Source organism: Sceloporus undulatus, chromosome 2 (assembly GCF_019175285.1).
Source record: "Sceloporus undulatus isolate JIND9_A2432 ecotype Alabama chromosome 2, SceUnd_v1.1, whole genome shotgun sequence".
Lineage (NCBI taxonomy): Eukaryota > Metazoa > Chordata > Lepidosauria > Squamata > Phrynosomatidae > Sceloporus > Sceloporus undulatus.
In genome coordinates, this window is record NC_056523.1 from 215485342 (window position 1) to 215508777 (window position 23436).

Genomic DNA, 23436 nt, shown 5'->3' on the forward strand with positions numbered 1-23436 from the left:
TATTTGTGGAACTATTAGGCACCAACACCTGGCATACTGTGGGATCTTCCTGTCTCATGTCTCAAAACAGCACATCCTGCTGGGATTACTATGCTGCACTTGAGTTACATGGAGAACCACATGCCACTTTGCCTGGAATCAACATGTTTTGGTTCACTTGGCTCAGAGGAATTCAGTTAGTGGTGGGAGCTTGGCCCTGTCACACTACCCAATTATAGTGCTATGATTCAACTTTAACTGCCATACTAACATCCTATGGAATCACAGGGGTGTTAGTTTGGTCTGAGACATTGAAAGAGATCTTTGACTGAGAGTCCTTAATGTTCTTCCCTAATCTACAACCCCAGGATTCCATAGGTTGCAGTCATGGTATTAAAGTGGAATCATAGCACTATAACTGTAGTGTGAAACAGTCATAGATTTACTTGTATTTTAGATGGTGGCAGCTCTTCATGTGGAAAGCAGTAACTCTCTTTTTGAATCCACTTATGCTCTCACTAAGTGGCTATGCAACATCTTCAATTACTATATTGAGAATGATGGTGAAACAAAAGAATGAGGAGGAAATGGTTCCTCTTCCTGCCTTTCCATGTCAAAGCTGGCTTTATATTGAACCCAGATATTCCATTGCTATTTTTGTTGTTGTTGTTTTTCTTATTATTATTATTATTATTATTATTAAGCTTTATTTATATAGTACTGTAAATTTACACAGTGCTGTACATACAATCTTTTTAATTAGACGGTTCCCTGCTCTCAAGCTTACAATCTAAAAAGACAGGACACAAAAAGAGAAGGGAATGGTGGTGGGGAAGGGGATCAGGTCGAGCTGTTCTTTTTTCCCTCTGAGGCCTGGACCAAGGCAGATGGACTGGAGGGAGGGCTCTTCTTCTTAATTGAGGCCACTTGATCTCCCCCTCGTTCTAGTTAGGTCTAGCTTACATCTAATTTGCCCATACGGTTACTGATGAAGCATCACTCTCTAGCAAGGTGGTAGATCCAAATGGCAGCTTGGCCTGACTACCTGGCACTATTCAGAGTGTGGGGTAGGTTTTTTCTCTTTTCTTTTTGGCGGGTGAATCAAGGCAGGGATCAGCGGTGAGCCTGTGGCAGTGCCAGGAGATTCCCCAAGTATGCTAGATCTTGTACCATCCCTGGCAATAAAAATGCAACATTCCCCACATTCATGGCACCTGAATCCTGATACTTGAGATAGCTGGCTCTCATTAGGATTGGATAGATTATTCACAATTATTTTTTCCAGGTTGAAAAGCAGGTTTCTCAAAAGTTGGGAAAACTTGTCAAGAAGAATAGCAGAATAGCAAGACTTTTTCCACAGTGTTCTCTCAATATTTCAGAATCCAGAAGATTACAGAGGACATATTATTCAGAGAAAAACACATGTATTTTTGCACAATATTTTTCTGTGCAGACAACAGTGTTTTTGAGCAGAAGACACTGTTTCCTACAGGGAGCACACTGCAGAGAATAACAACTCTCTTTTATTGTGGGGCGAAAATGACAGCAATTATTCATCTTTGAAAAGGATTTATATCCCTACCTTACAATGCCTAATGGTAGAACTGCCTAGGGATATTTACTAAGGATGTGCATATACCCCCAGTTGGGTTCAGAACCTAGTTTGACAAATGGCTTCTGAGCTAAATCCATCTGGATAGAACCAACCCCAAACTGACCCTGTCTCTACGCCAAATCTAAACTGAAATTTGGAAATCTGGATCTCAAGTACTTCTCCACTGACTTAGACCAGGAAACCAAAAGGACTGTAATTTGTTGGGTTTAAAAAAAACAACAGATCTACATACAAAGTGTGACCACACTAGATCCTAGAAATAGGATTAGATATATTTCAGACAGGTAGTAAAGTCTATAGTCAGTTGCTGCATTTGTCCTGCCACTGTCCTCCTGGTAATGGGAAGCTTTCAAACAGCACCTAGAGGCTCTCTGACCCATTATGATTGAAATACTGCACCAAAGAAGAGCAAAGGCAGTGGGAAACCAGGCACACAAGCTGTAGCAGCTGGCAGAGAGGCAGTCAGTTAAGTCAGTCAAACGTTCACTAATAATCAGAAAATGAAAATGACAATGATAATGACAGCTTACCCTTGCAGGTGGTGGTTTTGCTTTGTTCTGCAAGTAGTAAAAGTGGTAAGATTCAGTGGCCCAGCATAAGGAAACAGAAGGTTAATAGGGCTGTGTCTGCATGTGCCAAATAACACATTCTCCCACTGTCTTCATGGCAATCAGTCCAGACAATGCAGGGTTTGATTCTGATTTGAACTGTCCTGATGATGTACAGCCAATTTGGCATCAAACCAGCATCATAACATCCTTAAAATGGCATTTTTAAAATTAAAAAATCCAGATCCCTCCAGAGCAAGGGAGAGTGGCTGTTCGCACATTCATCCTGATATGCTGCCCACCACTGACACTGATGCAAGCCACTGAGGTCAGAGGGAGATCATATGATTGAGGCTGGGCACCTCATTTTCAGCATAGGAGGGAGTGACTCTGATCACAGCAGGATACATTGCAAACAGCTGCCTGGCATCACTCTGCAATGCCCATGTAGTGGGGAATTTGGGGCAATTTCTAAGCCAGAATACTCCAGGCTTCTCTTGGAGTTTTTTGGTCCATGTGGCTGCAGCCAGGCAGATGCTATACCAGCAGTCTAACTGTTGAGTTTCACTGACTCTCACTTTTTAGCCCCCTCAAGGCATTTGGGAACCTGGGGTGCTGGTAACCTTTGTGTTGTGGTCCCATAGTTTTCTCCCCCTCCACCTCTTCCAGAGTTATCTGCATAAACCTCTTGGCAGCCATAAGATGTCAAGAAATTCAGCACCATTTGATCCCATTCTGTGGGTTTGCCCTGTTCCTGGCCTGTTGGAGGCAGATAGCCATCTTGGGATCTACTCTCATTTAAACATGTTCAGTAACAAGTAGTAGTAACAGTAGTAGCAGCAGCAACAGCAGTAGTAGTGGTTTTTCAATTTAATTATTTTTCAAATATGTTTTGAGAGATGGGGCAAGGGATGCTAAATGGTAAATTCACTGTAGGAATAGAGAGAATACATTTTGAAGCTATAATGGTACATACCCTGAGACATCACCATGGATAAAGGTTTACCCAGGCAACGTCTCTGGGACCAGAGAAATGTTTTTGTTATATATTATGTTTCATTTTTTGAAATTATGTTTCAGTGAAGTCTATTTTTTAAATAAAAAAGATTAAAATATTTTACCATTAATGACTCTTATTAACCACAAAAACAACAACCACCTTGAAAGGAAACCACCTCAAAGAAGTTCTGGTGCACTTTTATGTGGTGTGAATACAGATCATTACCTAAAAATCAGAGGCTTTCTAGATACTGGAACAAGAGTCTGAAAACACCAAATAAAACATATTCATAAAACCATTTTGAGGTGGCACAACAGCAGGGGAGACATGGAAAGAGCTCTTCTCATACCTTGCCAGTCTAATATCCCCAATTTGCATTTACCTGCAGACTCAAAGGGGTGCAAATATGTACACATAATGTGACAGCATGTGGCTCTCACTTGTCTAGTCTTATGTGGCCAAGATAAATATTAGAATACAGATTTGCAGAGGAAACAAAGACCTCCTGTAGTGAAGACCCGTTAATAAGGAGAGTGAGAGAAATAAGTGCAAACAGATTGATTACGTAGAGATAAATAGGTATTTCACTGTAGGAAGTGACTACCTGCAGCTTCCATCGACTTGTGGCCACTCACTCAATGCCACTGAAAACAAAAATAAAATCCAACAGTGATCATCTCATGCGTGGGATTTTAGTCTTTCAGCTCCTGAAAGACCTTCACAAACAGGTGGCAGATGCCACAGGAAAAAAATCTTCCATTAATACTTTGTGGCACAGAATCATAGAGCTGGAAGAGACCAACTTAGATTGTTTTGTGTCTTTTTTCCTTCATTTCTTTTAAATTTTGGACATGTCCACCACATATGATAAAACGAACATCTTTTTTCACTACATTTCCAACAGTTTTGTTCCCTATTTTTATACACTTTTGACAATTTTGATGGAGTCATATACCATCTATACATCATCTTAATGAAGTTTTCTTTTATAGCCATGCATTTCCTATTTCTCCAATTCTATGTTACATCTTATGTTTGGGGACCATTTTACCATTGAAGCTTTTATTGTTTCTGGTTCCAACTCAATTTTCAAACAGAGATCATATAACTTTGATATTGTTCCTTTATTATTTTCCATTAATATTTCATCAAATTCTGTTTTTCTTTTTGTAATTCCATTGTCTTTAAGGTCCATTCTTCACTCTTTTAATTGTATATATGAGGACCAATGAATATTCATTTCTTCATTTAGTTCCTCTTTGTCTTTTAGCTTCAGATTCCCCTCACTCCACTTCAAAATTTAAATTGGAATTATTTCTATTAAACATGATAGAAGACAAAGAAAATAGAAAATAGCTGAAAATAATTTTATACATGACAACTTTGGCAAGAATGATATTTGCTAAGCAATGGAAAAACTCAGTGATTCCTTCAATAGATGATTGGCTGCAGAAAACATTAGATGTAATAGAAATGGATAGATTGACTATATATTTAAAAGACAAGACAATGAAAAAGGGGGAAAATATATGGGAGCCATTAATGAGATACTGTTCAGAAAGATGGTTACAGACAAAATGAAAAAACACAACTAAATGTAAGTGGAAGGGAGGGGGGATAAAATAGAAAAACACACAGTTTAGTAGTAAGATAACAAATTTTAAAAAAAAAAACCCAAACCAACTGTTTTTAGAAAAAGATGGTAATGAGGCAAAAGAGATGTTCAGAGAGAAGAACTATGTTCAGAGAGAAGAAGTACTGGTAAGAGGTTTAATCCAATATGATTAGCAGAAGACCAATGTGGGAGGGGGAAAATAAGGGGCTAAATGGAACAATATATGAAAATGATTATACATTTGTTATGATATGATATTGACACAATGTGATATTGACAAGATATTTTAAACAATATAAATATAAATAAATAAATAAATTTAAACGTGACTTTATCCCATTGGGGATAAGTCACTTTAAAATGAATGCAATAATCTCCTTAGTCTGCAGCAACTGAAGTAAACTGAGAAGGGCGGAAAGCGGCAGGAAAAGAGAGAAACTATAAGCAGTTGAAAAATGGAATGGCATAGGATTAATAGTGATTGCCCGCATCAAATCTGGACAGTTGGAGGATATGATGGAGAGCAGGGGACCAGACATCCTTTTTTTTTTTAAACCAGGACATGACCTACATTTTAACTTTCTGTCCAAGATGAATTCCAAACTGTCCTCCATTTTGACCAGAACTAAAAAGCATGAATTTAAATTTATATAAGTGTTTTTAGCTTTTCTGTGGTCATGCCCTACATTTGTTCTGGAAGTTCTTGCATTGTGCAGTGTCTTGTCCTCCTTTGCAGTGAGGACATCAGGTCATCCTGGATTAGTGACCAGTCTTGAGCTCATCTGGCAACAGAAAGGGATGTCTAATATTGCTGTCTAGGTTGAAAATGTTTTTAGCAGGGGACAAACTAGCTTTTGTGGGCCTACTCACCCTTGGTAAAATAGAGATTATAAAGGTACATCCAGATTGATTGAAAAGTCCCAGATTTTGTTCCTGGTTTGTTTGTTTTTTCTGATGTTATACTGGGTCAAAATAAACTGACCTGGGGACATGTTATATAAAGTCTCTGATCACTAGCAGCTGACAGAAAATATTCTGGGTCAAATAAAACATATATGGATCTCCACAATAAATTCAGAAAGAACAGAAACAAAATCTGGAACTTTCATGCCTTTTTAATCAGTCTGGATGCATCCTTAATCCCCCTTCTTTGCCCCTGCATATATATAATTGGATTTGCTGTTATATTTATGTTCTGAATAAGAGCCATACATAGTTGGAGCATTGGACTATGACTCTGGAGACCAGGGTACAATTCCCAGCTCGGCCATGAAACCTACTGGATGGCCTTACACAAATCACACTCTCTCAGCCACAGTGGAAGGCAATGGAAAACCTCCTCTGAACAAATCTTGCCAAGAAAACCCCATGATATGGTTGCTCTAGGTTACCATAAGTTGGAAATGACTTGAAGGCACATAATACACACATATTGTCACAAACACACGATGTATAATAGAGTATCCAATAGCTTACATCTCATATCCATTCTATAACCATTAGTTCTCTCTTTGTCTCTTTCTTTATAGATAAGTATCAACTCTGGATGTATACAAATGTCAAAGGTTTCTTTTTCAAATAGGTCAATCAAAAAAATGTTGAAGAATCTAAGGAAAGTTTGATATTAATTTTCTTTTTAAAGAGTTAACATTTGTTCAAAATGTCTTTGCTAGTTCACATGACAACTAAACATAAAATGTGGGGAAGTGTGTCGGGGGGAGGGGAGAATAGGCCAACCTTGCAGTTGGCATGGTTTATTTCTCTCCCAATGAGCGAGAAGAGTTTACAAGAGAAGAAAATGCCTCTCTCACACAACCGGCCCCACCACTCTTCTCTCCTCACATTCTAACATAAAGTGTCACCTCTCTATCATGCATATTCAGATGCAATCATTTGAATGCTACCTTGCTATAAGAAAAGCAAATCATGTCTTTTTGGAGAGCCATTCCACAGCAGTTTGGAGAGGAAGCCGTTGTATGCTTGCTTTTTAAAGAAATGTATTCTGTGAAAATACCTGGATAATTTATCAAGTCCTCCTCCTGCCACTCCTTCCTTCCTGCTACTTCACATGTTTTATGGACTCATACTGATAAGTCAGGCTGGGAATAGCTGAAGATACAAGAATGGGTTTGGACAGACCAAAGCATGGGTTGTGCATGGCAAAATACACAGGGCTGGGCTGGGAGGCAATTTGATTAGTGTTTTTATTGCTGAGGGACTCATTCCTTCTGCACAACACTGATCCCTATCTATGCTGACAACATGTAGGTTTTTTCCACTTTGTTTCTAGCCATAAGTATGGATTGAAAGCCCAGGAGATGGTTCCTGTTTGCAGTGCTGCAGGTATTTCTGAGACAATCATTTTGGCTAAGCTGAAGCACAACTAGAGTTTTCTTCCTCCAACTCATGAGCTATCTTGGTTCAGATTTGTTTAATTATTTACATCTCACATTTTGTATTCTTTCCTCCCATATGGTGGCATACATCTAAGGTGGGAAGTCTCAGGCTTGTGGGATCTGCTTTGTCTTTCAGTTCAGTGTCACGATCCATCAACTAGTACCTGGTACAAATATCCTGAGCCCCAGAAATTGCTCTAAGCATCAAAAATGAATGGACACCTCAGTCTTTTGACAGGGAATTCCATTCTTGGATATTTACCTCTCTTACAGTGGCTGAGATGATTCTAACTTTAGTGCTCAGTTGTATATCTTTACTCTTTAGGATCTTTCACAGCAGCCCTACCCATTCCTTGTCTTCTTCTGATTTCTTGACTGCAATCTCCTTCCTGATCAATGTTTAATCCAAGTTACAGGAAGCTCCCACTCCAAGTTTCCCTAATTTCAGGCATATAGTATAGGAAAGACTAACTGCTTTGTTGCTGCAATGATTAAACAACTAGGAGTTAGAAAAAGTTGCCAGTCTACTGCAGATCACCCAGAGATCTACCAGTCCTGACTTACCTTTTGCTCATTCTTGGTGTCTATGGTCTATTCACTTGAGTTCAATTGATGGTCTTTAAAAAAGTAGACCCAGTTAATAAATAGAAATGATATAAGTGCTGACCTAACAAGTACAGGCTGAGTCTCCCTTATGCGAAATGCTTGGAACCAGAGATCCTTTGGATTTTTTTTTTATTTTGAAATACCTGCATTTGCATATATGTATAAAATGAGCTATCTTGGAGGTGGGACCCAATTCTAAACACAAAATTCACTTATGCTTCCTATATATACCCTATATGCATAAGATGGAGATAATTTCATACAATATTTTAAATAATGTTGTGCATGAAACAAAGTTTGTATACCTGGAGCCATCAGAAAGCAAAGGTGTCACTATCTCAGCCACCCATGCAAAAACTTTTAGATTTTGGGATATTTTGGAATTCTGGATAACAGAGACTCAACTTCTACTTATTTGTTTATTAGGTCTATTCTAGTTGGGATTAAACATTACATTCTAAGGTGCATTCCTAACTGGCTCTGGGCCAGCTGAACTGCCTGGGCCAGTGGAACTGGGGTTGAACCCAACCTTTTCCAGACTAGGAAAGTTGGAAACTACTCAGGAGTACTCTCACCTGGGCCAAACTTTGTGCTTGCATTATAGCTGCATCTCTGGGCTGGAGGTTTTGGTCTGCCGTAACTCAACTTCTCCTGTGACCCACCCACCCTTTTTTTTACTCTTCCAACATCTAATCTTAGCCAGCACACCAGTTCCCCTGGCAAAGTACTCTGGCAGCAAATCTCTGAGATCAGAGAGCAGAAGAGGGTCTGCTGGCAAAAGGACATTTCTGTTGGCAAAAGAAACTTGTGCTCAGCCTAATCTCCTACTGTCAGAATATCCTTGAATTAAGATATGCAAAGGGAGCTTTTAGCACCTTTGAGACTAACTGAGTAGAAGAAGTTGTAGTATAAACTTTCATAGACTTGGTCTACTTCCTCAGCTAATACTGATATTTCAGATTAACACAGCTATGTCTCCACATTCTACCCCTTGCATTAAGAGTGTACTTTAAATTTGTAACATTTCAATCACAACTTTGAAAAATTCTGAATGGCTGAGGGATTCTGAAAGCTGTAGCTCCTTCCAAGTGCTGGCTTTATTTTTTATTTAAATCAGTGAGATATTTGTTGTATTTGTTTCAGTAGAACTAAAGCATGAGTGATTTAGTCTTTCATGCTGTTTCATAATGATGTTGTTAGAGAAAGTACACATGACAATAACTTCACATAAGGATATGAAAATCACTGTATTCCAAATGAAACATTATTTGTCAAATGCTCAACCTCCCTTTCCATTGCAACCGACATAAACCTCTGCTGGTTCACCAAACATGATCAAGCATAGGTATTTCTGGAACTTGAAAGCATGAAATCACCTGCTGAGGGCCTTGGAAGTTTGGAATTGTAGCTAGCTATGGTATCACACGATCAATGATGGGTACATGTGGGAAGATTCATTTTCATTGATCCCTTTTAAAGAGCCCAGAATGGGGTAAGACTTTTATTTTTCTCCTTTTGTCGAAAATGACAAAGATAGAACACAGAAAGACCTTTCTCGCCCCTCCCTAACATCTTTGGGAAAAGAACCCAACTGTGTGTTCTGCTCTTTGGTTCTGTCTTTGTCACAAGTTTGTTGTCTGCTTAAATGTGGCTTGTGTTATGCAATCCCATCCACCTACATAGTAATTTTCAGAACAGGAAGAATAGGAGAAAGAGAAGGAGCCAACAGGAGCCCCTAGCCCAAGCAGGGAGTTGTCTCACTTCAAGGTGGCAGAATACACTTCTTTCTGATTTGGATCATTTGCCATCTGAGGAAGAGGAGAAGTCCTTCATTTGTGTAATGGAAGATTGTAGTGTCCTTGTCTGTGGGAGAGTGGATCTTCAGATTTGAAAGACTTTAAACTCTGTCATCCAAATAGAGTTGAAAACTTGGATAACCCATTTAAAGTTTGCACTAAATGCTGAAGTGGATTCAGAGCCTTACTGACATTAAAGTTATCAGTCACTGCTGCCTCCCCTGGAATTCAACACAGGAAGAAACAATATAAAGAGGACATGATAAGGAAAGGCAGAAATAAAGCAGGAGCACATCTTCTTTTTAAGCTAGACATAGTAAAAATGAAATGGAAATGTAACATATGAACATAGCAGTACTGGGGGTGAGTGAATTAAAATGAACAGGAATGGGCCGCTTTGAATCTGACAACCATACTGTCTTCTACTCAGGGAATGAAAAGACACGAGGAAATGGAGTGGCTTTCATACTAAGAAAAGATACAGCGAATGCAGTCATAGAATACAATGCAAAATCAGACAGAATCATCTCAATAAGGCTACATGGGAAACCAATGAATATCACCATAATTCAAGTATATGCACCAATCACAGATGCAGAACAAGAAGAAATTGATAGATTTTATGAAGAATTACAGGAAGAAAGTGACAACACACCAGCAAGGATGTCAAACTGATTATTGGAGATTTGAATGTCAAAGTCAGAAGCAAAGAGAGTTCAAAAATAGTAGGCAGATTTGGATTAGGCATAAGAAATGAAGCAGGTGAGCGTCTGATAGATTTTTGTGAAGCCAACAACCTATTTATTGCTAATACATTTTTCATCCAACCAGAAAGAAGGTTAAACACATTGACGTCACCAGATGGCCAACAGAAAAACCAAATAGATTATATAACTGGAAGCAAAAGAAGGCGAAACTCCATGCTGGTGGCCAAGACAAGATCAGGCACCAACTATGGTACAAATCATGAATTACTCATATCAAAAATAAGAGTAAAACTGAAGAAGAAAACAAAACCAGTCATCATTCAAAAATATGATCTTAACAATAATTCCACCAAATTAATCAACAATGTAAGGAACAGATTTGCGCTACTAAACATAATTGACTGAAAACCAAAGGAGGTTTGGTCTGAAGCGAAGGACATAATAAAAGAAGAATGCAGACAGGCACTTTCAATGGGCAAAAAGACGGAGAAGAAACCATGGATGACAAATAAAATGTCACAAGCTATAAAGGAAAGGAGAGAAGCAAAACAAAAAGGAGATAGGAACAAGCAAAGAACCATAAATGCAACAGTACAATGGCTAGTGCTTAAAGATAAAGAACTACTACAATGAGCATAGCAGAGAAATAGAAGACAACAACAAAAAGGGCAGAATTAGAGACCTATTCCACAAGATCAGGGAAATCAAAGGAAAGTTCAAACCAAGGACTGGGATGCTCTATGACAATGAAAATAACACAATTCAAGACAAGGAAGGAATAAAAAGGCGATGGAAGCAATACACAGAAGAGCTATATAAAAGAGATGACAGAATGAAAGACACATGACATGAAGAGCCATATGAAGATGAACCCCAAATTCTAAAAAATGAGGTAGAAGCTGCAATAAGAGAAATGGTGAAAAACAAGACACCAGGAACAGATGATATTCCAGTTGAGCTGCTGCAATCCACAGTGACAGAGTCAACTACAGTGCTAACTGATATATGTCAAGAGACATGGAAAACAAAACAATGGCAAACAGACTGGAAAGGATCAATATACATCCCCATCCATACAAAAAAGGAGACACAAGAGACTGCAGCAATTATTGGACCATAGCACTAATCTCCTATGCAAGCAAAATCATGCTCAAAAAAATCCCAGAGGTCCAAGTGGGGTTCAGGAAAGCAAGAGGCACTAGGGACCACATTTCAAATGTATGATGGCTAATGGAGTGCACCAGGGAATTCTAAAGGAAAATCAGCATGTGGTTTATAGACTACAGAAAAGCCTTTGACTGCATAGATCATGAAAGGTTATGGAACACCCTTAAAGAGATGGGAGTCCAACACATCTGATAGTCTTGATAAGGAATCTGTACTCAGGACAAGAGACTAATGTTAGAACAGAACATGGAGAAACAGAATGGTTCTCAGTTGTCAAAGAAGTCAGACAAGGCTGCATCTTATCACCCTACTTGTTCAACTTATATGCAGAACATATTGTAAGAAAAGCAGGCTTGGACATAGAAAAAGGAGAAGTGAAAATAGGAGGAAGGAATATCAACAATCTGAGATATGCAGATGATACCATAACACTAGCAGAAAACCTCAAAGACCTAAAACAACTACTAAGAAAGACCAAGGAAGAAAGTGAAAAGGCAGGCCTAATGTTGAACATACAGAAAACAAAAATAATGACCACAGAAAACCTACACAAATTTGAATTAGACAACAAAAAATAGAAATAGTAAAAGAATAATCATACTGGGATCAAACATCGATGGAAATGGAGACTGCAGCCAGGAAATCAGAAGAAGATTAAGAATGGGAAGGACAACTATGAAGGAAACTACAACAAATCCTAAAATGCAAGGATATACTGTACAACTGAGCACAAAAGTTGGAATCATACAAGCAGGACCGGGTGAGGAGCAGCAGCAGCAGCAGCAGCAGTGAGGGAGAGAGGCAGCGTTTGTGGGGCTCTGCTGGTCCCTGGAATATCCCCCCTCCCACCTGGCAGCCCAGCAGCAGCGAGAGAGAGAGTATTTGGTGAAATTACTGATATGGGCAATAAAAAACGTTGTAGAACAAGCCCTGATACAAATAAGCAGAACAAAGCTTCCAAACAGCTCAAAATCGATGACCTACTTGTTAATGAGGAAACTGTGAGTATTCCATCTACATTGGCAAACCCAAACTTAGAATTTCCAATTCCAACTGCTAACAACTTTCTTGTGTTGGGAAAAGAAAATGAGCTTTTATCTGAACTTTTAGTATCTTCAGGGAGTGAGCCGGTTAACATTCATGAAGGGGTGTCCCTGGAACTAAATGAGTCCGTATGGGAGAAACTGCCAGATACTAAGAAGGAACAACTCACAAAGCAAAACAAGTCAAATCCTCCTGATTTTGTGACAAGCTGGATTTAGGGAAGGCCAGAGTACTATTGACCAATGTTTGACTCTTTATTATTTAGCCCAGAAAGGAATTGAAGGCCCTACAAAACATCTATTTGTTGCCTTTATTGATCTAGCAGCAGCTTTTGATTCAATTGACAGAAATTTGTTATGGCATAAACTGGCTAAAACCAATATAGACAACCGCTTATTGTTTTTGATTAAGGAACTTTATACCAATACAACAGCAAGGATAAGAGTTGGTACCTTGGGTTCACTAACTGATCCTATCCCTACAAACAAAGGAGTTAAACAAGGATGCCTTTTGGCACCAACACTTTTTAATTTATATTTGAATGACATCATCCCAGCACTTTCTGGCCCAGAATTTTTTCCACCTACACTTGGATCAAAAAAGATCTCTATTCTGTTATATGCTGATGACATGGTTTTAATTTCACTTACACGTATAGGTCTGAGAAGGTTACTTTCCAAGCTAGAGACATTTTGTTCCAAGGAAAAGCTTGTTATCAACTATAATAAAACTAAGGCAATGGTTTTTGGGAAAAGACACTCTGATTTTCGTTGTTCTATTAACGGTCATCAGATTGAGCAATGTAGAGAATTTAAGTATCTCGGCATTTACTTCACAGAAAACCTCTCTTGGAAGCCCCACATAGAAGCTAGTAGAGCAGTAGCTGTGAGATCAATTGGAGCAATCCTTAGATTCTATAATCAAGCAGGGGGTCATCTAGTTGCACCTGCTGTTAAAATATTTCAGAGTAAAGTTATAGCCCACATTCTTTATGGCGCTGCCGTGTGGGGTTGGGATGATTCTCAAATGGTCAAACTGGAGGCCATCCAGAATATGTTTCTCAGGAAATTGCTCCTACTCCCACCTGGCACACCTGCAGCCTTGGTCCGGGCTGAGGTTGGCCTCCCTTCCATTAGAGCTAGCATTAATTTTACTTTACTTAATTATTGGAGATCTGTTAAAGATTCTACGGTTAAGGTTTTTCCCAAGTTGTGTTTTCAATATTTATCAAGTTGTAAAGTTTGGAGCTCAAGACACCAGAGGCTGCTTGAATCATATCCTGCTCTAATTGAAAATTCTTCCAGTTGGAATTCAAGAGAGAAACTTGGTGAATATATTTTTAACCATGATGTGTATCTGGATAGACTGGTTATTAATAATCCGAAATTTTCTAAATGGTTTAGATTATATAATTTGGACCATCAGATGGCTGTTTATCTAGGGAATCTTACATTTCTAAAGCTTAGACAGGCTTTTACAGCTCTTCGCTTTCAAACAATGCCCTCAGCTATGATTGATGGTAGATATTCACATACACCTAAGGATTCCCGTTTATGTATTTGTGGAGCCCCAGAAATTGAGGATTTGCCTCATTATTTGTTCTCTTGCTCACTATATACTGGTCCAAGAACAAAATTGGGTGTGGGGTGATTGGTCGCCTCTCCCCAGCATCTCCCCAGCTGGGCTGTCCCTTGTAGAGGCAGCTCAGCTGGGGACAGGCTTGGTCGAAGGACCTATTGCCCTGTGAATAAGTCTACCCAGAATTTTGGAGGCTATTTTGGGGCAAAACTTTCTCAACTTCTATACGGTATCCTGATTATTTGATTGCTGACATAAAAATGGCACTTACACATATCCTCCAATATTTCATAGGTGAGAACTCTGACACATATAGCCAAACAAATTTAGAGTGGTCAAGATGACAAAAGTTATTTATATGGAAGGATATGCATGCTAGGAGACTTTGCAGCAGTTTGCTTTTGTCTGAGTTTATAGGGAAGGGCAAGATTCATCCCTCAATTCTCCTCTCCTCTCTCTCTGTTTTTGAATTGATTACAAACTACTTTGCACTTTGGACACAGTTTGTAGCAACTGAAGTAAGAAGTGGAGGAAGGTGGAAAGAGAAGAGAAAAACTAGGACATTTTAAGATCTGAAGTGGCTTCAGTTCATGTATAATGTGAGGAGTAATGGTCTAACTCAGTGGTTCCCAAACATTGCTCCTCCAGGTCCCAGAAACCCTGCGCATTTTGGCCAGCAGCCAGGAATTCTGGGAGCTGAAGTGCAAAACACCAGAAGGGTCAAAGTTTGAGAACCATTGGTCTAACTTATTATTTCAGAGGAAGTATGCTATTGGGGAGAGCCGAGATAAACTCTGCCATTCCTCCTCATTTATTTTTCCCCACTTTGATGATTCGTAAACATTTCATCTGAATCCATGCAACTTGGAACTAGGATGAGAAAATGCTCCTGGGGAAGACTGTGCAAATGATGGTAGAAACATGCGTTCAAATTTCCCCTCAGTCTCACTTTACATGTGAATAGTGAGGTCATTTAGTTAAGAAAAAGGCTGAAAATCAGTACCATGGCAAACATTGCTCTCTGTGGAGCTCTGCTGCAAGTGTTGTCTACCATTCAGTAGGAAGTACAAGATAATCTCCCTGACATGGACAATACTGGGAGGATTTGGGGCTAGAGCATCAGCATAATTTCCAGATATTTCCAGGCTACATGGCTATGATCCACCATAATGTCTGGTGGATTTCAAGAATTTTACTCCCCCAAAATAATACTTCCAATATCTGATATTAATGAAAAGTAAAATTCTAACGAAATCCTGAAAAATCATACTGAGAAGTATGTGAAGATGTTCAAAAGTGAAAGGGAAAAAAGAATGCTGATAACAATAGGAAAACCTTTGAGGGGGCTTCTCCATACCCATATTTCCATGCCAGTACAGTGTAATTTTAACTGTGCAAGTTTATGTTCATGGAGACTTGGATTTAAGACTGAATTCAATCATAATTTTGGACATAATCTGTTAGCATGAACTGCCTCACAAGGTATAATGTTTTTACATTTGCAGAGGGGGGAGATTTATGCAAGCTGTCCTGAGTTCCTTGGAGAAAATGTGGAGATAAAATGTAATAAATAATCATGGGGAAATGAAATGGAATACGATATCCGCAACTCATCTGTCTTCTCTGATTTAATCTGCCTTTATCCCATCACACAAAAGAACTATGGGCAGCGATATTAGCTTGTAATTACCACTGAGTAACTTCACCTTCTTATTACTCTGACATTTTCTGTTTTGGTGCAAACCTTAATATTATAGCAGTACATTCCATTAACTTTGCATGCAAATGCCAAGCCTGCTTTCCCATTATTAATCATTTAAAGAGCACTTTGGTCTACAAAACACTTTACAACTCTATGCATTAATCAAAACAAAACACTGGGAAACAACTAGGCCCATTTAATTTCCATGTTTTCGGATGGGTAGCTCAAATTGCCACCAAAATAGAGGTCTTGTTGAAAGCCACGCTGCCAGGTGGACTCCTAATGCAGAAATCCTTTCTGTTAGCAAATGAAAGGAGTGGTGTTTAGTAATTAGAGTGATGGGAGTGGGACTTAGCAGATCTAGTCCCCACTGAACATCTAAATTCATGGAAAAGCTTTGGACCAGTCATTCTTGCTTTGGCTGTTTGTCCTCACAGGATTATTATGAAGAGGTGAGCCATATATACCGCTATGAGTTTACTGAACAAAATGTAAGCTGCTATTCTGTTTTGGAACTAGGTATAATTCCAGGTTTTCCCAAGAATTCATTAGATGTGAAACATTGATGCATGTTATTGCTATACAATAAGGATTTTTATATAGCTAAGTAGGATTGCAGCCCTTTTGCTAAGGGGGCCTAGCATCCTCTCACAGCCAGTGGTAGAAATGGCCCCCTAAGGAACCAATTCCCTGACCAATAATCTGATTTCCCATGAGTGCCTATGGTGAGCTCCTGGACTGGTGTGAACTGATCTAAGTGAGACCAATTGAAGACTGACTCCTAAGTATTGTCAGTATGCAAAGGAATCTTGTAGCACTTTTGAGACTGATTGTATGGAAAAACATTGTAGCTTTTATAGACTTGAACATCTACATTGTAGAAAGAATGTAGTCTGGCACCACATTAAATGCTGTAGCTCCATGCTATGGAATCCTGGGATATATAGCCTTACAAAGTTTGTAACCTCTGTCAAAGAGTGCTAGTGCCTCACATAACTAAAAATCCTAGGGTTCTGAAGAATGGAGCCATGACAGTTAAAATGGTGTCAAATTGCACAGTGCACCCGCTTCATACGTGGGCGCATTATACACTTCTTTCAGCATAGGCTGAAAGCAGCGCCGGATGAAGTGGTGGTGCATGCTGGAAGAAACAAGGGTGTGCATCCCATGGTGCGTGCACACTGCCACCGCCGCACACCGCCGCGAGCATGAGCCCCATTACTTTTAATGGGGCTCGAGCATATGGGCTTTTTCTTTTATGCGGGGTGGGGGGTCCGGAACAGATTCCCCACATAAAAGAAGGGCGCAGTGTATATTTCTTTGGTGGAAGTTTACAAAAGCTTAAGCTACAAGTTCTTTCACACAGTTAGTCTCAAACGTGCTACAAGATCCCTCTGCATACTGATATGTCAGACAAACATGGCTATGTCTCTGAATTCTACTCTCAAGGATTACATTCAGCAAAAGCAAACAAGGAAAATCAAAGTGCACAAGCATGACCCTTCTGCCACATAGCTATGAAAATTGTGCAAGCAGGTTAGAAATAAATTCACTCCCTGATTCCATTCTCTGTCTTTACATCTTTTCCTAGCCTAAAACTGCCAAAGTAATGCAAAAAGGAGCAAACAAGGTAACGTGGGGCCCGTACAGACAGGCCAAAATAAAGTTGTTTTGGGTCACTTTGGAGGTATGCTGTTTAAATGATGCATGAATCCTAAGAGTCTGGAAGCCACGCGAAAGTTGGAGTGTGGCTTTGGCGTGGTTTCTGGACTCTTAGGATGCATGCATCATTTAAACAGCATACCTCCAAAGTGACCTGAAGCAGCTTTATTTTGGCCTGTCTGTATGGGGCCTAATACAGACTAACCATTTCTCTTCTATGGGATTAGGGATGCAATTATTCACTAAATTTTGTCTCAAAGGTAGCAATGAGTAATCTGAGCAATTTTTTTTCCCCTTGAGTGAAAGTCTTTGAAAACCACGGTGTTTTCAAAGGCTATTTGCAATTTTGGGCATGTTCTGCACAATATTCACATATGGTTGCATTTCACAAAAAACAGTATGATTGTGCAGAAAACGATGTTTTCTACATAGAAAAGTAATACTGAATGCAGAAATATTGTTTCCTGCATGGGAAATGTTGTTTTCTATCAACATTAACTATGTACAACTTTGATGCAGAATAAATTCCCAATTACAGCATTTCTGTGCCGAAAACAGCATGTTTTGTGCAGGAAGCAATATTTTAATAATTTTTTTTCTGCACAGAAAATGCTTTTTTTCAATGTAGAAAATACTATCTTCTCCACAAAACAACCATATGTGAATTTTGTGTAGAATAAGTCCTGAAGTGCAAAGATTCTCATCAGTCCAGAACTCTTCTTGTCATGGTTTCTTAACACTGAAAAAAAAAAAAGTTTTTGACCATCTTCAATTAAATTATACTAAGTATTAGAAAGGAAAATTTTAAAATCTCTCTGTTTTCAGTTACTTTCATCGGCTGTAGCTTTAGATTTGGTTCTTTCTCTGCATCATTAAGTGATGCTTCATTTGTTAGACTTTGGGGTTCTCCGCATGAGTTAAAAGGCCTATGTTCCCCTCCAGCCTCACGTCATCCTGCTTGGATAATGCAAGCCAAAACCCCAGGTCCAGGAAACCAGAGTGAGGATATTGAATTAGGTGAAGTCTGATCCACATTAATTAAATATGGAGAATTTTTCAATATGTGACACAGGGATTGCTACTGCCCATGGGAAGGGTTAGTCTTGCAAATGGAAAATACATTGACCAAAGCTCAGTTCAGAAAATTTGTCACAGGTGCACATTCTGCACTGAGTGTGTCTCCCCCCCCCCCCCACAAACACTGATAAGTTCAGTCTGCATGTATAAAATGAATTTCAGTAACCTTTTTTCCATCTTCCAATAAGAAAGACTATAAATACTGCTTCCCTCCACTTCTGTAAAAAGAAAAGGATCTCATCTACACTAGCCAAAACCCCTAGACTCATTTTGTATCTGCCACGATCTATTTACATCCTGATTTGCTCTGAATCTGCCCCATGTGGCCCTTAAATCAGTGTGGAAAAACCTCACAGGCTACTCTGAATTTAACAGTTTACTTCCATTTTTTCCAGGGAAATGGGGAGTTTCCTAAGTGTGGACAATAGGGATCAGGCTGGATTTGGATATGTGGCAAGTGTTGCCATCCTTAAAGGGCCAGAGGGGCCTTTGGGATGAATGTCTCAGCATCAGCATCAGGTCAAGGGTGCATGGCAGTGGCAGATCGATAGTGTGGTGATGGTTGAGTGTATGAACACTTGCCCATCACTGCGTTGGCCCGGGGATTAACCTGGGTGGAAACCATGGGCAGGATACCATGGGGACATTTTAAAAAGACCTGAAAAGGTGGGAGAAGAGAAGATTAACCAGACTGTCCCCGACAAATTGGAACTGCTGGAAGTTAATGGTTGTCCAGGCGTATGATTTACAAGGCCTGCTCAGGGATATTGGTGTGTGTGGGGGTGGTGGTGGTCATCTTATAGAAGAAGGACATGCAATATCCTGGTGCTTGACAGGATTGGTCCATGACATTTTGCTGCCTGAATTAGAATATAAATTGACACATATATACATATATACAGAATCACAGTATGTAATACCGAGAGCTTTGCTACCCTTCCATTTCAGTCAAAATTTATCCCTTGAGGCAAATGTCTCATCCTCTGCGTAATGGCAGGGTTGGCCCTGGGCCTTGCTGAAAGCCCAGCATCACCATCGTATGTACTTGAGTCTGACTCAGCATTTCCTAAACAAACAAACAAACAAACTTGAGATAATGAGAAAAGCACATCTAGAGAGAGCTGAGTGAGCAAGAACAAAGATGCTGTCCTGAAAATAAAAAAGAATATACTTTCTGTGGAAATACAATGTACCAGGTATGCATTTTGTTGGCCATCCCTCTCTGAGAACTGCAATTGCTTAGTAAAAATAAGAAAGAGTTGAGCTACTCATTAAACACTACTGACCTGTCTTCCAACATGGCATTTTGTAATTACAAGCAAATTATGCTAATAGATAGCATGATTAAACTTGCTTGCAAGGAGCCCCTTGATAGCATCTTCATTTGGCCCTGCTACTAAGGGGAATCATAATGTGAGTGGCTATAATAATTTGACAGGTTAGAAGGTGGCTCCCTCCTTGCCATCTTTTAGTTGTCAGATGAATTATTCCTCACACCAGTAATTAAAAAGGAACAATGTTGTTTTTACTTGTAGCTTCAAGAAATATAGCTGAGAATTCCAGCCCCTACTGTGCATCTTGTCAAAGGCACATACCAGTTCTCATCTCAACAAAAACTGGTATCATATGTTGTTGTTGCTGTGTGCCTTCAAGTTGTTTCTGACCCTAAGGCAAACATATCACAGGGTTTCTTGACTAGTTTCTTCAGAGGCGGTTTGCCATTGCCATCCTCTGAAGATGAGAGAGTTGTCTTGCCCAGGGTCACCCAGGAGTTTTCCATCGCTGAACCAGGACTCAAACCAATGCTCAAACCACTACGCCATGTTGATCCAATCCAACATTTCACAGATGAAAATTGGGACACCTGTAGCCAAACAACATCAGAATGTGGTGAAGATGGCAAACATTATTAATGAGGATGAACGAACAAGTTAGGAGAAGCTGCAGCAGTTTGCTTCTGCCTGAACGTACAGGGAAGGTCAAGATTCTGCCTCCTTCTCTCCTATCTGCCTTTTTGAGCTAACTGAATGAAAACTCCTCTTGAATTCAGTTTGCAGACTGGTGTGAGGTAAGGATAAAATGAGAAAGCAGGAGAACAGAGAAAGAGGGACATTTTAAAGCAGCTGAAAAAGTGGGATGACAGAGAATTAATTGAGACTGTCCCTGGGAAATCGCGATAGTTGGATGACATGGTATCTTCCTCTCCCAGTTTTAAACATTCTTAAATGAAGAGGTTAGAAACAATTGGTTGAAAAAAAGTTTTGTTACACCTAATGGTTTGTTTGTTTTTTTAAAAAAACATCACTTAAAAAGTTGCTATTTCAATCATCACACAAGCTGGATGTATAAGGACTAATGTTTCATGCCATTTTAATTTGATACTTTTGGCAGGTAAATAAGGAGTTGTCTGTTTTAACTGTTTTTAAAGGCCAGATTATGACCAATTAACATAACAAAGTAATTTTGTAATTTTCACTAATGCACCATTAACGAATTTATCTCAAACCAACACTGATGGTGGCAAATGAGCATTAGCAGTAGCATTCTCAAATGGCTCATATAATATCACTACAATGACAAGTTAATTAATTTTACAGGACCAATTCATTCCTTTCATACTTCTCACTGTCATAAACAGCTATCTTTCTGATAATTTCAATGAAGGATTTGAAACGTAGGTGGAAAATAAAGGCTACCATTTCATATTGCAGTTACAGAATCATACTATGGATCCATAACTGCTTGATATTCAGAAAAGATATCCAGCAGTAGTCCTATTGGCCATGAAGCAAAGTGCAATAACATCCAAAATCCACAAAACAGTGACACTTTTATTGGACCAACGAAAAGGTACAAAAGGCATGCTGCAAACTTTCGAAGCTCCGCTGGCTTCTTCATTAGGCAAAGATGTTAAAAAGAGAAAATGCTGAAGGAATAATAAGGTGATTACAGTTTATTTGGGTGCCTTCTGTATGTTCAGCAGGTAAGTTAGCAAAACAATAGAGGAACCCAGTTCAGTCCTATATCCTGTTGGCAGAATGACACGTTTTCTTCCTGAGCAGACTGACAAGGCCCTTAGGCTATTTTTCTGCAACATTTGCAGTCACTGGGGCCATTTGAAAGAAAGAGGTTTAGAATTTCTTATGCACGTAGAACCCCAGCATTCAGAAAGTGGGACTGGAGTAGAGGACACACATTTTTCATGGGCAAAATGGACGAGTTTGCAAAAGCTGAGTGTTATTCCAGGAAAAGAGACATTGATATAGGAGCTTGTTCTTATTAATAACAGTCTGCATTTTAGTGGAAAGGAATGTGCATTGAGAGATACTTTCTAGGAAAGGAATTTGAATAAATTTTCTTGGCCTGTAGATTTTGTGGAAAAGGAAGGGTAAAATACAGTGCGCCCGCGTCATACGTGGGCGCGCCTTACGCGGCTTGAGCATACGTGCTCAAGCTGCGGGGCATGCATGGGGCTGAAGGGGCGGCACATCCCATTGAATTGAATGGGCGGGCGTGCCTGTTGCACCCTGTGCGCCGCCGCGCTGCTGTGCATGAGCCCCATTGTTTACAATGGGGCTTGAGCATAGGCGGAATTCGCCTTAAGCGGAGGGATCCGGAACAGATCCCCACGTAAGGCGAGGGCCCACTGTATTCCAAACTTCTCAACTGTTCCATCAGAGTTGTTATTTTATTCCCCTACTTGGAAAAAACACACATGAATGTAGGAATGGGAAAACTATACAAAAGACTCTTCTAAATTGGTGTTAACATACATCTAATCTTCACTGCAGATAAATACAATTTGATACTGCTTTAACTGCCATGCCTCAATGGTAAGGTATCCTGGGATTTGTAGTTTTGTGATACATTTAGATCTCTCTGTCAGAGAGTTTTGCTGCCCCACCAAACTACAAATCTGCAGTGCAGATTAGATCTTAGTCCTTCACCATAATATCCTATTAAATTCTGATCCCAGAATGTGTATATAGGGAGAAACCAAGAAGATTTGTTTGCCAGCCACAAAGGCAGAGATACTGGTTTAATTGGGTTTGCTTAATACAGAAATAATTCTTAAACAAGATTAATGCAAGCCATGGTTTGTAAACCTACCGTACATCCTGTTCTGTGACCAGCCTTTATCAGTGGTTTACAGTAGCAGTTGTTGTCTTCAGTGTCAATGGGACAGTGAATCTGCTTTGCATTTCAATCCAAGTTTTAAGGGAGCTGCCCAAGAGTTGAACCCTATCCCTAAAACGAGTTCAGAACAGATTCAACTTTTATTCTAATCCAATCTGGGAGTTTCTTTGTAAAGTGAAGGATAACTATTATTACATTAGATTAGATTTGTATTGTATAATATAAATTGGAATATGATATAATAAACACAAGTTCTTCAGAAATATTGCTTTTCTACAAGGCAATATTCAATGCTAAGAGTAAACCTTGCTTAAACTCTCCACCTTTCCACTAAGATCTCTTTGCTGACTTCCCTCCATCTACTGAAATCAGACATGGTATTCCTAGAGTACAGGTCAAAGTAGAGTGAAGAAGAACAATATGGGAGAAAGAAATTGCAGAATTAAAACAAACTGTGTGTTTATGTGTGTACTTAGGTTTGTACATGGACACATATCAAATGTTGTAAAATCGTATGCTGAAAAGTAGCTATTCAAAGCCAGCAGCTCATTGAAACCATTTGTCCCCTTGGGACCTACCCCCTATAATGGAAACAAATAGCAGTGCAGTTTCCAGTGGACATCTTCACGCTTACTGTGTTTATAAATTATGGCCTAGCCACCAGCCATTCCAATAAGGCTAAGGGATTTAATCCAGGTTTTAAAGGAGCTGCCCAAGAGTTGAACCCTGTCTCTAAAATGGGTTCAGTCCCTTGACTAGCTCCTGGGATTTGTAGTTTTGTGTAATACTCATTCTTTCTAGTCCAAC